At 37.9% G+C, this 18,928-nt stretch overlaps 1 pseudogene; it reads left to right on the top strand.

Moving 5' to 3' along the window:
* The first annotated feature begins 15,504 nt into the window (after window positions 1-15,504).
* On the top strand, window positions 15,505-18,572 carry LOC143533823 (putative disease resistance protein RGA3; annotated as a pseudogene).
* The last annotated feature ends 356 nt before the right edge of the window (window positions 18,573-18,928 follow it).

The raw sequence follows: 18,928 nt of genomic DNA, 5'->3' as shown, positions 1-18,928 counted from the left end.
TTATAACGAGTTTGTACAAATAATAACAAAATGTAGAAATATATATATAAATGACAACGTCATTAGCGTATTAACGAAAGATAATTACTCGTAAATCTTAGGATTTACGTGACAATAAAAAGCACAAAAACCACCATCAAGTTTTGACCATTAAGCGAGCACATCGGGCGTCAGGCGTGGCCGCGAGGACGACGATAGACCGGGATTCAAATGTAGGTTTGATAGCACGACGACAACGATGCCATTCGTGACACTGCCATTAAGATAGATTTTTATTATTATTTGTACAAATTCGTTGTAATGGTTGTGTGTATGTATATATCGTTTATTTACATTGTTTCGTTATAATTTTTATAATTGTTGATAAAGAAAATAAAACAAAATCTATTTTAAATAAAACAACAAAAAGAAAAGCAATAATAAAAATATATAAAATTAAATTAAAAGTAAAATAAAATTAACACAAAAAGACAAAAAAAACCTTTATAGAAAATATCCTTATATACCGCGGATAGAGTTATAAGTGATGTCGGTCGTGATATGGGGTGTAGTTAGCAAGACCCTAAACCCTTGTAGAAAGATATACAAATGCACATCTACCAAGTACAGAGTACACATTGTAGAAAGGTATATAAGTGCACTTAATTATCAAATGACATGCATGCGTAACTTCCCTCTTTGTTTCATTATGCAATTATTAGCTAACAAAACTGACTTCACTATACCCTATTTTCTAGGTCATGATTATTCATCATGATTATTCATACACCTTTTTTGATTATTTACATAACCTTTTAATACGCATTTAAACCCTATTATAAAGGGTGTATGAATAACACATCCTTTTTTTTATCAGGCTACATAGGAGATGAAAGATGATGATAATCAAGATGTGATTGACGAATGATTGGTCGGCGTCTTATTTTGGCAATATAAACAAAAGGTAACCCTTAATTAATGTATAGATTTCTATTTGTTTGTTTTTCTTCTGTGAGGATATTGATTTTCTAAAGTTTTTGTTTTCTCATCAGTTGTTAAAATATTACATTGTCTCCGGTAATATTACTAGTTTTATCCAAATACATCAAATAGAAAGATGCAAGTGTTCAGACATGTAAAGTTATATGTAGTGAATGCGCTAGAAAATAGAGCGACTTGCGTCATGCAGACCCGGCTCCGAGAAGGCAAAATAATTTTTGGGCAGAAGACGAAAAATATTTTGAACCTCAAGTAAAATAAATATTTTGTTGGCTTTAAACAATTTAACTTTTAAATATGTATACTTGGTTATGATTTGGGTTGTATAAAAAACATTTATATAAAAATAGGCATAAACATGTTTCAAATTAGACTAGAACCCACAACCTTATGGTTGGAAGTCATACCCCTTTGCCACTAAGCCAAACTAGGTATTATGTAATTGAGTTTAAACATTAAATATACATATTGGTTTTCATAAAAATTCATATAATTTAAAAAAAAAATTCGGGCGTAACGGGGTGTCGGGTCGGGGGCAATCGACCACCCAACCCTACCTAAAGGCCGGCCCTGGCATCATGTGACGTCCAGTCAGCAAATGATGAGTCTTTGTTTTAGGGGTGAAATGGTGCTGTAGCCCTATACACACATACACACACATATATATAAAACAAACACACACCAGGGCGAGTAAAACTCATCGCCCCATTTGTTGCTGAGGGGAGGGGGGGGGGGGGAGTGTTCCAAGTCAAATTCTCCCCCCTCGCCCACTGCACACAACCTAATGAAATCCAAATTGTGTTGTTTTAGGTTTGATATCACTATTTATAATCAAAGTGTGATTGGAGATTTGTAACAGGGGGAGTTTGGTATGTTAATCTGCTCATTATGTTTAATTTCAACACTTTTTTCATTATTGTATTTTGGCTTCTAAACGAACCAACAAGTGAACATTCATGAAGCGTTCAACGTGAAACTCGTTATAAATTACTTTTTTCATTTATTTACACAAGTGAACATGAACACATGTCCCATTTGTTCGTGAACGTTCATTTCCTTCAATTATGTTTGTTGCTTTACATTCGTTTGTTTATGTTCGCTTTCATATTCTTTTCAGGATTAAACATGGTTGACGGTGATTTTTTAGTTGATGGTGATTTGTTGATCTATATATTTTTATTTTCGAATTATGTAATTGTATTCAGAAATTAATTTGGATATTGTTGTCTACTTTAAAAATGTTGGATGTTATTGATTAATCATGTTATGATGATGTTAATTAATGTTATATTAGAATTGTTGTTTTACTGATTTAAGGCATCTTTGGTACTTTCTTGGGATAGAACGTTACACAAAGAATTATTGTCTTGATAGAAGGTGATTCGATGTGCATCAAATACCCTGACATTTAAATATTTTCATCCTTGAAAAATAACTCCCAAAAATGTAAAATAATCTTATATTAACCGCAACTGTCGGTGTTGCAAACAATTAAAAAAGTGCATTCGGAGCGGTTTTTGGACCACCCTACTGTTTACATTTATGCATTTCATGTTCATTTCTTGGCTTGTAAACTGGGTTTAAATTCATTGTTTTATATATTGTTTATTTTTTTAAAACCCCGCATTAATATCATCTATAGCTAACTGTCATGAACAATGCATCTTATCTTATTAACCCAACTCACAAATGTTTAACCCGAAGAACTATACAAGAACAAAAGAATCCAAACTGGAACAAATGACCAACAGACTTCAGATAATTAACATGGTGATCTGATATACAAAAAAATGTATCCAGAATTACAAAAAACAAAAGAGCTCAGAAGATAATGACGAGGACGATAAGATAAGAGAAAATGAGTAAAACAAAATGAAGTCTTCATACTCGAATACTCACTCTCTTCTTCCTTTTATAATCTCCACCAAGCCATCTGTTTAACTATCCAATAAATGAAGATCCACACGTTCTTTAGAGTGGAACGTGTGTATATGGATCTTTAGTGTAAACCGCAACCGGAGCCTCTAGCCAAAGCCCAAAACAACAATAGTCTCTCTAAGTCCAGTAACATGTCAAAACCAGCAAAGGATCTTAATTTCTGTCATATCACAAAAAAACGTTGTTGGTTTATTTACGAATAATGATTACAAGGATACAATGTCTAATTTTATGCTATAGAGTCAAAGATGAAAAATAAGGAAACACCAAAGAATGTGACACAAACATTGCAGCTAAATTACTTTCTAAATATGTCACAATTACTACTGTTGCCGAATGCTGCCGACAGCGATGGCATGTAACTCCATTGTTGACGGAATCGGTGATTGGATTGGGGGGTTTTGAAAAAGTGATGTTTGACGGTTGACTTAGGAGAGACGTTGAACTCTCACATTAAATTAAAATTAAAATCTTAAAAACGAAAATCTAATCTAATATAACTATACTAATAAAAGAAAATAATGAATATGATGTGGCAATTCCACGTTTATTCTTAGCCTAATCTCTCTTCTCATTCATTTGACTTATCTATGGGTTATGAAGCAAAACCATATTGACAAATGGGTTATAATTTCCTTTCCAATTCTCTAATCTCTCATTTAATTATATCTAACAATTCATGGGTCATGGGTCAAGATAATTTTGGCAAATGGGTTATAATTTCATTTTTAATTATCTAATTTCTCATCTTATTTATTCTAACAATCCATAGGTCATGAGACAAAACAATTTTGAGAAATGAGTTATAACTTTCATTCTATTTTTTTAATCTTTAATCTCATTCATCAAAGTAATCTACAGGTAATTGGTCAAGACAATTTATACAAATATTGTATATATAAAATCGATTTTGTAAATTTGAGATTCTAGACTTCTTATTGTTTGCACTATATATTTTATTTTTACCTTTAATTTTGTTCATTTCTTTCAAATAATGGATCATTTTATTTTTATTATTTGACAATTTCCGTGTAATATACGGGTTCAAAAGCTAGTCCTTAAAATATAAGAAAACAGTTGACCATATGCTGTATGCTGTAGTTATGACTTGTGATTTATCAACCAATAAAACCATGCCACGTGTAAGCATGTTAGCCGAACCTTAACTAAGATCCGACCAAATTTATTTGTAACTAGTTTTTATCCCCCGTGTTACGGGGGTTATGCTTTTTTCGTGTCTAATATTTATATTTTTTTACTATTTTAATTTAATTTATTATAAGAGAGTTAATAATATACTTAGGTTTTGATGATGAAAGGGGTACACAAATAAATGAGATTTTATAACTCGTTTAAAAGCCATGGGTTTTGTGAGACCCATGACCCACTTATATATTTTTTTTACTCTAAAGTTGTTTCTTACTATAAATAATATTTTTTTCTTAAAAAATTGGATATTAAGTTTTAGTATATCTCTATTTTATAGAATTTTCATATCAAATATTTGGTGAGATTAATTTTTAATATAATGAGATGTTATAACCCGTTTAAGGTTATCTGGATTTGGTGAGACTCATACATGTGAATTCGGGTAAAATGTATGAGAAGTCTTCAAATAAAACAATTTGGTGGCTTGAGAGAATATAAGAATCAATCAGACATCTTTTAAAGGTTTCTTTTATATATATTTAAAATTAAGATTCTTAGTTCAATAGTTTTTCTTTTCTTTTTTTTGCGCAACATGTATTGTAATTTATTTACATCTTCATATTTTGTTTTAAATTATTCGTCTATAATATTTATATATTTTTTATTTTACTTTTATTTATTAAAAGTAAGTTAATAATATACTTAGTATTTGATGATAAAAGAGTTTAACAAATAAATGAAATGTTATACGCTGTTTAAAAGATATGTGGGTTTAGTGAGACCCATGACCCGCTTATAATTATTTTATTTTTACTTTAAAATTATTTCTTAATATAAATAATATTTTTTTCTTAAAAAATTGGATATTAACTTTTAGTATTCCTATTTTATAGAATTTTCATATTAAATATTTGACTAGACTAATTTTTAATATAATGTAAGGCCCCGTTACCGGTAGCCCTACTTTGGTGTTGGATTTACTCATAAACACAGTTCTACAAATCAGAGTTAATTAAAACTTTCGCGGAATAATATAAAACATCAATTATTCGTTACATATATCCATAATTTGTCTTTCAAAACATAACATAAATCATAACATTCAAAACATCATGACAATCTTCGGATGCCAGCCTCTTCAATCCTGCCATGTGTCCATCTCAAACTAGCTGTCTCAACCTGTTAACCTTCGTGCATACTAAAAGTCAGCTACGCTGAGTGAGTTCTAGTTAATCACATAACTACATACACATACACGTGCCCGTAGGTACGCATTACATACTTAACCTGTCCATCAATCTTTCATACACATACATATCTAACCTTACGTTATAAAGAGCATTCGGCCTACATACCTCGGATATTATTAGGGTCCGGTACTCTACATCCTCGGATATTATTAGGGTCCGGTGCCCTCCATCCTCGGATATTATTAGGGTCCGTTACCCTTCATCCTCGGATATTATTAGGGTCCGGTACCCTTCATCCTCGGATATTATTAGGGTCCGGTACCCTTCATCCTCGGATATTATTAGGGTCCGGTACCCTTCATCCTCGGATATTATTAAGGCCCGGTACCCTTTCTTCCATACCTTTTTAACATACTTTTCTATATACATAATCGTAAGTTCATACATACATCATTCATTCTTCATCTTACAACATACATATAACATCAACCATTTCCTGGCAATACATGCAATTCCGAAGATCGTTCATGTATCGACAAGAAACCATTCATACATTTCACATAATACATATATGACATACACTTATCACTTAGGATAAGTGTATTAACTAATCACATCGAGTATGCACACAGCCCTGAAAACATAACAAGGAATGGGGCTAGAAACTCACCTGAAGTCGGTTACGTTCACCGTTAATAGTTATTCCTTTCTTCAGTTGGGTACGGCTAACTGTATAATAATTACTCATATCAATTATCTATCACTAGCCATATCACGTTTCTATTCTAATTATAACCCTCAACGGACGGGGGTCCGGGGGCAGCCCCCCTGGCAGCGGGGTCTAGGGGCGGCAGCCCCTAGCAGGGTCTAAGGGGCAGAGCCCCTGGCTGGGGTCGAGTTGCCAGGTCAGCTTGGAAAAATTTTATTTCCATTGACTGTCGTAACACATTTTCCATTAGAAATTTGAATCATTATTTAATTAACTAACTTAAAAAGTTTGAAGACTTCTTTGCAATTAATCCATTCTTTTCTAAGTCCAGGGACTGTTTTTTTCATTCCATTAAACTTCTAATTCGTTACTGGTTCATAACGAATTGGCTTATCTTAGCGAGCTGGTCATTGTAGCGAATTGAACCCTCTAACGAACTGGTCCTTTAATGAATCAGTCCATATAACGAACCAGTCCAGGTAACGAATTGGACCTTCTAATTCGCTATCTCCTTAACGAATGACTATAACGAATTGGGGGGGGGGGGTTAATTCGTTATCTTTTCCTTAACGAATCTGGACGCGAACTAAGGCTAGTTCGTTATTCTTTCCTTAGCGAATCAGGTGACGAATTACTTCTAATTCGTTAACTCCCCGTTAGCGAACTAGGGTTAGGTTAGAGAATGTTAGAAATATTCTCTGACGCCTAACCTCGTACCATGCTTTTCCGGCGCCGTCATCGCCGGAAAACCGCGTTTTCGTCGAAGAAACGCGTTTTAACTCGTTTTTCACCGTTTTTCGTCCCGTTCGATCCAGATCTGAGATAGGGTGATCCCTAAGCTCATATTAGGTTCGGTTTATACCCGATTCCATCCAGATATCGTGACTTAAACGGTTTAACGGTGTCGGCTCGTAGTTTCGCGATTATATCTAACGGGTTAAGCTCATACAATTTTAAACTATCATTACCTCGGGTAGGTGCTCGGTTTCCTTCTTGGTTTCGGCTAGAGAAAAGGGAAGAACTAAAGAGAGATCTTAAGTGTGTGTTTTGGGTGGTGTATGGAATATGTGTGAATGAGGATTAAATGGAGATTAAGGGTTTATATATTTATGGATCATGGGCTTAAGCCCATGGTCTTTCCTTCTTTCTTTCCTAACCCAAGTCCATAACCCATATTCATTTACCCAACACTAGCCCAACTCGTATTCTATTTATCTAAACCGATAACGACCCACTATAAAATAACGAAATTTATTTTATTATAATAACCAAAAGTAGGATGTTACAAGTCTTCCCTCCTTAAAGAGGTTTCGTCCCCGAAACCTAACTATTACATAAACAAATTCGGGTAATACTTGCGCATCTCATCCTCAGCTTCCCAAGTAGCATCTGAACCTTTACGATGCTTCCATATCACTTTCACTAAAGGTATAACCTTGTGACGAAGTTGTTTCTCCTTGCGGTCAACTATCTCGATTGGTTGCTCAGTGTAGTTCAACTGTTCATCAACCTCAATGTCCATTAATGGCACATGAGACGTGTCATCAGCTAGGCATTTCCTTAGGTGAGAAACATGGAAGGTTGAATGAATTCCTTCTAACTCATTTGGCAAATCCAGTTTATAAGCCACTTCACCTACACGATCTATAATCTTAAACGGTCCAATGTACCTTGGACTCAACTTTCCCCTCTTCCTGAAACGAATGATTCCTTTCCAAGGCGAGACCTTGAGCATCACATTGTCACCAACGTTAAACTCAATCGGTCGTCGCCGCTTATCAGCATACGACTTCTGTCTGTCTTGAGCAGCTTTCATTCTTGCCTTGATATGATCGAAATTCGAAGAGGTTTCTTGCACAACTTCTAGGCTTCCCATCTCTTTCTGACCAATCTCTCCCCAACACACCGGGGTCCTACATCTTCTACCGTAGAGCATCTCAAACGGTGGCATACCAATACTTGCATGTTTGTTGTTGTTATAGGAGAACTCTGCTAGATGCAGATGATCATCCCAACTTCCTCCAAAGTCTAAAGCACAAGCACGTAGCATATCCTCAAGGGTTTGGATCGTCCTTTCAGACTGTCCATCGGGTTGAGATGATACGCCGTACTAATGTTCAATCTCGTTCCCATAGCTTCATGGAACTTCTTCCAAAACCTCGAAGTGAACCGAGTATCTCTATCGGACACAATCGATAACGGCACTCCATGCTTGGCCACAACCTCTTTTATGAACAAATTTGCTAACGTTTCTGATGAGATGGCCTCTCGTATGGGCAGAAAGTGAGCACTTTTGGTCAAACGGTCCACTATCACCCAGATGGTATCATGATGCTTAGCTGTACGAGGTAGATTAGTTATGAAATCCATGGTGATGTGTTCCCATTTCCATTCTGGTATCTCTAGAGGCTGCATCTTTCCATAAGGTTTCTGGTGCTCTGCCTTGACCTGTAAGCAAGTTAGGCACTTACTGACATAATCTAATACATCATTCTTCATGCCTGGCCACCAGTAATCTCTTTTCAAATCTTGGTACATTTTCGTAGTTCCTGGATGAATCGAGTATCTTGACTTATGAGCTTCATCTAAGATTCAACCTCTGAGATCTCCATGGCGTGGAATCCACATACGATCAAACCTAGTCTTAACACCATGAGTGTTTTCCATCAACTCATCTTGTTGGCCATAAATTCTTTCCTTTTTGACTAACCCTTCATCTACCAACACTTCTGACTGCACTTTGATGATTTCTTCGAAAAGGCTTGAATTCATAATTAGCTGGTATGACTTCACTGTTGCAAGGACTTCCGCATTCTTACGGCTAAACGCATTGGCGACTACATTCGCTTTACCGGGGTAGTATTTTATGTCACAGTCGTAGTCCTTTATCAGCTCTAACCACCTTCTCTGTCTCATATTCAGCTCCTTCTGCTCGAAGAAATACTTTAAACTCGTATGATCTGTGTAAATGGTACACTTAGTACCATATAGATAATGTCTCCATATCTTGAGAGCATGCACTACTGCCGCTAGCTCTAAATCATGTGTCGGATAGGTACTCTCGTGCACTTTCAACTGTCTAGAAGCGTAAGCTATCACTTTTCCTCGTTGCATCAACACGCAACCTAACCCACGATGCGAAACATCAGTACAAACAACGAAATCCTCGTCACCATCAGGTAAGGCAAGGATTGGGGCTTGCGTGAGTCTCTTCTTTAACTCCTGAAAAGCTTCTTCTTGAAACTTACCCCAACTGAATACTATCGACTTTCGGGTCATACCGGTCAACGGTGCGGCTATCTTGGAGAAACCTTCGATGAATCTCCTATAGTAGCCAGCTAACCCTAAGAAGCTTCGTATATCAGTCGGATTCTGTGGAGTCTTCCAATTCGTTATTGCCTCAATCTTAGCTGGGTCCACGGTAATCCCTTCAGGGTTAATCACGTGACCAAGAAATTGCACTTCTCGCAACCAGAACGCATATTTCGAAAACTTAGCATACAACTTCTCTTTCTTCAGAGTCTCTAACACCTCTCTCAGATGCTCGGCATGATCAGACTCTCTCTTTGAATAAATCAATATATCGTCGATGAATACAATAACTAACTTGTCCAACATTGGCCGACACACCCTATTCATCATGTCCATAAATGCTGCAGGAGCATTTGTTAGACCGAATGACATCACGAGGAACTCGTAATGTCCATACCGCGTTCGGAACGCTGTCTTAGGGATGTCTGCCTCCTTCACCTTCAGCTGATGATAGCCTGATCTAAGATCTATTCGTGAGAACCAACTTGAACCTTGCAGTTGGTCAAACAGATCATCAATCCTTGGAAAAGGATATCTATTCTTTACCGTAAGCTTATTCAACTCGCGATAGTCTATGCACATTCTCATACTTCCATCCTTCTTCTTCACGAATAACACCGGTGCGCCCCACGGGGAAACACTCGGTCTAATAAAACCCTTGTCAAGGAGCTCTTGCAGTTGGGACATCAATTCTTTCATCTCGGACGGTGCTAGACGGTAAGGCGCTTTCGCGACGGGCTGGGCTCCTGGTACTAAATCTATCTGGAATTCTATTTCTCGCTCCGGTGGCAACCCCGGAAGATCCTCTGGGAATACTTCTGGGTAGTCGCGCACAATAGGAACATCTTTCATCTCTTTCGTCTCGGCCGTAGCGTTGACAACATACGCCAGGTAGGCACCGCACCCTCGCCTTAACAAACCCTCGGCTTTTATCATCGAAATGACATTAAGCACAAAACTTTTCTTATCACCATAAACCGTCACCGCACTACCATCCAAAGACTTTAACCTTAGTATCCTACTCTTACACACTATCTGAGCTTCGTACTCAGACAACCAATCCATTCCCAAAACTACATCGAACCCTTCTAAGGTCATAACATACAAGGTAACCGGGAACTCATGTCCCTCTAACTGTATCTTACAGTCCATAACCATTTTCATTATTTTAACCGAAGTATCACTAGCAGTTTCTACTATAAAGGTTTCAGGCACTCGGCAACATTTCATTTTAGCTAATTTACTAAACGGTGTAGCTACGAAACTTCTATTCGCACCCGAATCAAATAATACTGAAGCAGAAATACCGTTTACTAAAAACGTACCAGTCACAACATCCGGAATCTGTTTAGCCTGCTTCTGGGTCAGCATGTAGGCTCTAGTCCTTGGCCTAGCTTGATCGGTATCCTTCTTTCCACTACCTCTATCCCCACCATCAGTACACTCCCTTGCCATATGGCCCGTCTTACCACACTTGTAGCATACGGGTTTTACATCACACTCATTAGCATAGTGCCCCACCTTTCCACACTTATAACAAGCATTTGTTCCAAGTCTACACTCCCCACCATGAGCCTTTCCACATTTGTGACACACATCCGAACCAGTGCCCCACTTGCACTCTCCACCGTGCACCTTCCCAAACGTCTTGCACGTCTTTCTCTCCCACACCTTCTGTTTCTTTTCCTTAGAGTTCCACAACTGGGTACCAGGTCGTTTAACAGGAGCGACCCACTTCTTGTCTTTCTTCTCTTCCCCCACCACAACATCGTCCGCAGCCAGATCTTCGTAAACCATCTCTGCGAGTTCAACATCAGAGTCAAAAGTAGCAGGTTTATTCGCCTTGACCAGCATGCGAACCTTTTGTGGCAGTCCCCTCACATAACACTTGATTCTCTTAGCCTCGGTGTTGACCATTTCGGGCATCAACCTAGACATTCGGTTGAATTCGGTGGTGTACTCACGATGTGTCATCGTCCCAGCTTTCAAGTTCAGGAACTTCATCTCCGCCTTCTCAACCTCGGCGTCAGCACAGAATTTCTTCATAACCAGTTCTTTTTGATCCTCCCACCTCAGGGCCTTAATCTCATCCTGGGTCTTCCTCTGCTCCACACTTTCCCACCAATACATCGCCTCTTCTTCAAATGATTGGGTGGCATAGCCGACAGCTTGATCGGGGCGACACTCGCTAATGCAGATAATTTTATCCATGGCGGTTATCCATTGAAGGGTAGCGATTGCGTCTCCCAAACCAGTCAGCTTCGGCGGGTCACAACCCTGAAAGGACTTATAGTTGCAACCACCTCGGCCCCTTTTCCTGTCATCGATCTTCACAGACTTAACCTCACTCGAGGCCTCTCTTTCTCCTTCATCGTCTTCCCTACCACCTCCTCCCGCTCCTTCCGCTGTTCCTTCACGGCTTCCAGCAGATCTCTCGGGATTCATGTTTTTCACAGCCGCGGCTACCGCTTGGACAATAGCTGCTTGAATTAAGGGATCTAGCTGAACCCCTTCATTGTTGTTAAGGTTTCCTCCAGCTGCACTTCCTTCCTCTTCGGTGTTGGAAGCTGTTTCTATCGAAGGTCGTTGGACGCAACGAGGCTTGCCGCGACGTTCGCTGCGGCCTCCTGCCCCAACAACTTCTCTAGATCCAGCCATCGTATTCTGGAAAGGAAAACACAAATGTCATCACTCAAGGAACTATTTAGTACAAGGATAGTAAAGCTAACAGGTAATAACAGTGGCCAACTGTGATTAGCTGATCACGTTACTCTCCGTGTCCTATACACTTCCCTTCATGAGTCTATTTGTGCTGGTTCTACTCTTAAACAGTTAATCAATCAAACAATCAGGAAATCCTATCCCTACATACACATATCCTTTCTTTAGCAGTTAAGCTAACATTAACATACATATTTAATCATATTCTTTACCGTTACTGAGCTTGCTTGAGTGACACATGGCATTTTCGAACTGGCATCTTCTTTCTTTCCTTACTTAAATCCCATTCTCTGTTCGAGTCTAAGCATGTAGGATGCTTAAATCTCTCTAAACTTTGCTCTGATACCAACTTGTAAGGCCCCGTTACCGGTAGCCCTACTTTGGTGTTGGATTTACTCATAAACACAGTTCTACAAATCAAAGTTAATAAAACTTTCGCGGAATAATATAAAACATCAATCATTCGTTACATATATCCATAATTTGTCTTTCAAAACATAACATAAATCATAACATTCAAAACATCATGACAATCTTCGGATGCCAGCCTCTTCAATCCTGCCATGTGTCCATCTCAAACTAGCTGTCTCAACCTGTTAACCTTCGTGCATACTAAAAGTCAGCTACGCTGAGTGAGTTCTAGTTAATCACATAACTTACTTTACATACACATACACGTGCCCGTAGGTACGCATTACATACTTAACCTGTCCATCAATCTTTCATACACATACATATCTAACCTTACGTTATAAAGAGCATTCGCCCTACATACCTCAGATATTATTAGGGTCCGGTACTCTCCATCCTCGGATATTATTAGGGTCCGGTGCCCTCCATCCTCGGATATTATTAGGGTCCGTTACCCTTCATCCATGGATATTATTAGGGTCCGGTACCCTTCATCCTCGGATATTATTAGGGTCCGGTACCCTTCATCCTCGGATATTATTAGGGTCCGGTACCCTTCATCCTCGGATATTATTAGGGTCCGGTACCTTTTCTTCCATACCTTTTTAACATACTTTTCTATATACATAATCGTAAGTTTCATACATACATCATTCATTCTTCATCTTACAACATACATATAACATCAACCATTTCCTGGCAATACATGCAATTCCGAAGATCGTTCATGTATCGACAAGAAACCATTCATACATTTCACATAATACATATATGGCATACACTTATCACTTAGGATAAGTGTATTAACTAATCACATCGAGTATGCACACAGCCCCAAACACATAACAAGGAATAGGGCTAGAAACTCACCTGAATTCGGTTACGTTTACCGTTAATAGTTATTCCTTTCTTCAGCTGGGCACGGCTAACTGTATAACAATTACTCATATCAATTATCTATCACTAGCCATATCACGTTTCTATTCTAATTATAACCCTCAACGGACGGGGGTCCGGGGGCAGCCCCCCTGGCAGTGGGGTCTAGGGGCGGCAGCCCCTAGCAGGGTCTAAGGGGCAGAGCCCCTGGCTGGGGTCAAGCTGCCAGGTCAGCTTGGAAAAAATTTATTTCCATTGACTGTCGTAACACATTTTCCATTAGAAATTTGAATCATTATTTAATTAACTAACTTAAAAAGTTTGAAGACTTCTTTGCAATTAATCCATTCTTTTCTAAGTCCAGGGACTGTTCTTGTCATTCCATTAAACTTCTAATTCATTACTGGTTCATAACGAATTGGCTTATCTTAGCGAACTGGTCATTGTAGCGAATTGAACCCTCTAACGAACTGGTCCTTTAACGAATCAGTCCATATAACGAACCAGTCCAGGTAACGAATTGGACCTTCTAATTCGCTATCTCCTTAACGAATGACTATAACGAATTGGGGGGGGGGGTTAATTCGTTATCTTTTCCTTAACGAATCTGGACGTGAACTAAGACTAGTTCGTTATTCTTTCCTTAGCGATTCAGGTGACGAATTACTTCTAATTCGTTAACTCTCCGTTAGCGAACTAGGGTTAGGTCAGAGAATGTCAGAAACATTCTCTGACGCCTAACCTCGTACCAAGCTTTTCCGGCGCCGTCATCGCCGGAAAACCGCGTTTTCGCCGGAAAAACGTATTTTAACTCGTTTTTCATCGTTTTTCGTCCCGTTCGATCCAGATCTGAGCTAGGGTGATCCCTAAGCTCATCTTAGGTTCGAATTATACCCGATTCCTTTCGGATATCGTGACTTAAACTGCTTAACGGTGTAGGCTTGTAGTTTCGCGATTATATCTAACGGGTTAAGCTCATACAATATTAAACTATCATTACCTCGGGTCGGTGCTCGGTTTCCTTCTTGGTTTCGGCTAGAGAAAAGGGGAGAACTAGAGAGAGATCTTAAGTGTGTGTTTTGGGTGGTGTATGGAATATGTGTGAATGAGGATTAAATGGAGATTAAGGGTTTATATATTTATGGATCATGGGCTTAAGCCCATGGTCTTTCCTTCTTTCTTTCCTAACCCAAGTCCATAACCCATATTCATTTACCCAACACTATCCCAACTCGTATTCTATTTATCTAAACCGATAATGACACACTATATAATAACGAAATTTATTTTTATTATAATAACCAAAAGTAGGATGTTACATATAATGAAATGTTATAACCCGTTTAAGGGCTATATGAGTATGTGATACCCATTAATTCGGGTCAAATGCATAAGAAACATTCATAAGAATAAAACAATTTGATGGCTTGAAAGAATTTAGGGAGGTTTCATTTATATATATTTAAGATTTCTGAGTAAATTATTTTATGAGGACAAACGGAATAGAATTTGTACTTATTCGTGAAGACTTAGGGAAATGAAAATTTACCCTTATTTAATTTAAAACTATCACGAATTTATTGAAAACTTGGTACCTGTATCGAAATGCTTATTTCGGTGTTGGCCGGTATCTTTGCCTATCCCTATATCTTATCCACTCATCAATGGACATTAACGGTTTAGGAGGGTATGTGAAATTGCGAACTATAACATATAACCGTATAAGACCGTGTGTAGTGGGGCGCTTTCCCACCTAAAAAGCCCTAAAGCGCCAGGAACACCGCCACTCGAGGTGCTTTGGGCGCTTTGGGGGGGGGGAGCGCTTCTCACACAGCGCCGGTGAGGGGGAGGGGGTGTGTGTGAAAGGTGATTGGTTGGTTGTTTATTTGTCTTTTTAAATAAATAATAATAATAAAATAATAATAAGGTAATGATTGAAAGGATTCCATCCACCACACCCATTTTAACCATAAGGGTCCTATAACAACGTGGTTTAACATAACACATAACAACCTAACAAGAGCTCCATCCACAACGTACACATTACACATATTCTAACACAATGTCAGAAGGCTTGAAAGCTATCAAGTATTACATAATATATTATTTTTTAATCAGCTAACTTTCTTGTAACCACAACTTCGTGTTTAATTATATTGTGTATATACTTATAATAAAGTTGAATGTTTGTTAAAGTTTTCCACCATATGTATTCTTTACTTTCTTGCTTTGGTTTTGAAACAGTTGTTGAATTTCAATATTATATTCCTTACTTGCCTGCTTTGGTTTTGAAACATATACCTGTTGAATTACGACCTATCTTTCAGTGGCATACACATACTTTTTGAATTCTAAGATTTTGAAATATTAATCATGGGTGATGCAGCTGTTTCGGCTCTTGTGAAGGATGTGTTGGGGAGACTTAATTACTTCTGAACTTATCAAAGAGTTTGGTCTACTTATGGGATTCAAAAAGGACATACTGAGTCTCAGGGAAGATTTCACCAAGATCCAAGCTGTTCTTGAGGATGCAGAAGCTAAACACGTCAGGGAAAAGGCTGTAGAGTTATGGCTTAAGAGTCTTAGATCCGCATCCTTGACGGTAGAAGATGTGTTGGACGAGATCTCAACTGAAGCTTTGCTACAACATCTACACAAAAAAAGAGGCGTCGGATACATGGTAAGAGCATTCTTCTCCTCTACTCATAATCAACTTATGTTCCGTGTTAGGGTTGCTCACAACGTAAAAGCCATAAGAAGAAAACTAGATGTCATTGCATCTAAGAGATTTGAGTTAAAATTGACTCCTTTAGATGTTATAAGTCATTTAGAGGGAATTGAAGGTGAGATACCAGATAGGGAAACCAGCTCATTTGTACATTCTTCGCGTATCTTCGGAAGAGATGCAGAGGCGAAGATTGTGATTGAAAAGATATGCAACAAAGATATAGAAAAATATGACAACGATGAGATGCTGGTGTATGGTATATGGGGTATGGGAGGTGTGGGAAAGACTACTCTAGCTCAACTAGTCTATAACCATGAAAGAGCGAATCAATATTTTGACTTGAAATGTTGGATCTATGTCTCTCAAAATTTCCAAGTTAAAGAGAGAATAAAAGGAATCATTACATCCATAGATAAACATGGGTGTACACTTACACGTCTAGATGAGTTGCAAAAGTCCCTTCGAAACAAGTTAAGAGGGAAAAATTTTTTAATTGTTTTAGATGATGTTTGGATTGAAGACAGTGAAAAGACCAAGTGGAACCAACTGAGTGAAATATTAAACTGTGGCGCAAAAGGAAGTATTGTTTTGATGACAACACGATCCCAGGCAACGAGTCAAATGATGGTGAAGTTTCCTGAGTTACAACATCATCTGGAATGCTTATCAGAAGACGACTCGTGGTTGCTATTCCAAAAGCTTGCATTTCATGGAAGAGAGCGGGCGGCTATAATTGAGCTTGAACCTATTGGAAGGGAGATAGTTGAGAAATGCAAAGGATTGCCTTTGGCAGTGAAGACTTTGGGTACAGGTGAAAGACAACAGCATATGGGAGTTGCAAGAAAATGAAGTGTTGCCTGCCTTGAAGTTAAGCTATGATAGCTTGCTTCCACATTTAAAAAGATGTTTTGCTTATTGTTGTTTGTTTCCTAAAGGTTATCAATTGAAAAAGGATGAACTCCTTCCGTTGTGGGTGGCTAACGGGTTCATTCCACCTAGAGGAGATATAGACTTGTATGTGCTTGGCGAAGAAGCTTATAACTGTTTGGTTTGGAGGTCCTTCTTTGTTTTTAAGGCCAATGAGTTTTCAACTGATAGATGTATAATGCATGACTTGGCACGGCATGACTTGGCTAACGGGTTCATTCCACCTAGAGGAGATATAGACTTGTATGTGCTTGGCGAAGAAGCTTATAACTGTTTGGTTTGGAGGTCCTTCTTTGTTTTTAAGGCCAATGAGTTTTCAACTGATAGATGTATAATGCATGACTTGGCACGGCATGTCATGGGAGATGATTGTTTAGTTGTAGAGCCTGGCAAGGATGCTACAATCCCAAGTGAGGCCCTTCATTTGAGCTTGAGGTATCACGATTTTTACTTTTCTTCCCGAGACATAAGAAAGCTATCATCATTAAGGTCAATATTCATGTTCGAAAAACCAGCCGAGTACAAAGTTATAAACAACCATCCAAAGGTAGAGCCAGAGGAGTTTAAATTAGAAAAATGTTTCAGACATGTGCATCTAAGAGTATTGTACTTGTGTCGTATTGGATTAATGAAATTGCCCGACTCAATTTACAAACTCAAACATCTAAATACTTGAATTTATCATATTCCCATATAAAACTTTTACCAGAATCCATTATTTATCTCCAAAACTTGCAAGTTCTGATATTAAGTTGTTGTCGAAAACTTTTTAAGTTACCTAAAGGCCTAAGATACATGAGTAGGCTTAAATTTTTGGACTTAGCGTTTTGTCCTTCACTCTTGTATTTGCCAATTGGAATCAAAGAACTAACTAGTCTCCAAAGGCTATTAGCGTTTCCTGTTGGTAATGAGAGTGGTGCCAAAATAGATGAATTGGGAGGTCTGAATCTTGTTGGAGGGGAATTGCAAATATCAAGACACGAGAATGTTGGAGGTTTAAGTGAGGCTAAGAGTGCCAATCTCAGATGTAAAAAAGATCTGTCGGTTTTGGGGTTAACATGGTCTTACGTTTCATACCAGGAAAGTAAAGGGAGATCGTTTGAATATCATGAAAAGGTTCTTGAGGGATTAGAACCAAACCCGTGTCTCAAGAGATTGGAAATATGCGAGTACTTGGGAAAAATTATGTCCCCAACTTGGATAGCCAATTTAAGGAATTTGGTTGAAATAAGTTTTAGTCATTGTAAGAACTGTAAGCATACTCCAGCGCTTGGGATGTTACCCGGTCTTAGGGTTATTTCTTTGTTTGACATGGAGTCTTTGAGGTGTTTCCATGACAATGACACAAAAATGTTAGGAGATACCACAAATATGTTTCCTTCTTTACAAGAACTAAGCATAAACTATTGTCCCAGGTTGGTGTCTTTGCCAAGAAATTTTCCAAAACTCTAGTTTTAAAATTATCACTGTGTACAGAATTAGTTTCTCTGCCGGATGAGATTCAAATTTTAAGGATCTAAATGAACTTGTGATTGAGAATTGTAAATATTTGAATAAAAGGTATGCACGGAGCATTGGTGTAGATTGGCCTAAAATTTCTCGCATTCGCAATATTACGATTTACCCAAGGTAACGTTTATATATACCTCTATTTATTTTTACAATTTTTATTGCAAAATACTCAACTTTATCAAAAGAATAGTGGAATTTCTTAAAGCAGAAAACGAATGATCTATATTTGGTTTTGCATTTGCTTTTTTGGAAAAACCAATGGACATTACTTTTTGATTTCAGCATGTTAATTTTCTTAAATATCATTATAGTTAAAAATACCATGATTTTTGCTACTATATAATATTTTAGAAAGATATATAAATGCACATTTAATAGTTACAAAGTATTATTATTAACCTAATTTTGACATGCATACATATCGTTAACCTGTGAATCGAACATTTGCTTCCAAACTTATTGTTTTCTAAATATAGC

This window comes from Bidens hawaiensis, unplaced genomic scaffold (assembly GCF_021521415.1).
Source record: "Bidens hawaiensis isolate Kalapana, Puna unplaced genomic scaffold, B.hawaiensis_p1.1 tig00009917_1, whole genome shotgun sequence".
Classification (NCBI taxonomy): domain Eukaryota; kingdom Viridiplantae; phylum Streptophyta; class Magnoliopsida; order Asterales; family Asteraceae; genus Bidens; species Bidens hawaiensis.
The sequence above is the reverse complement of the archived record's forward strand: the minus strand, read 5'-3'. Positions and strand labels throughout refer to the sequence as shown.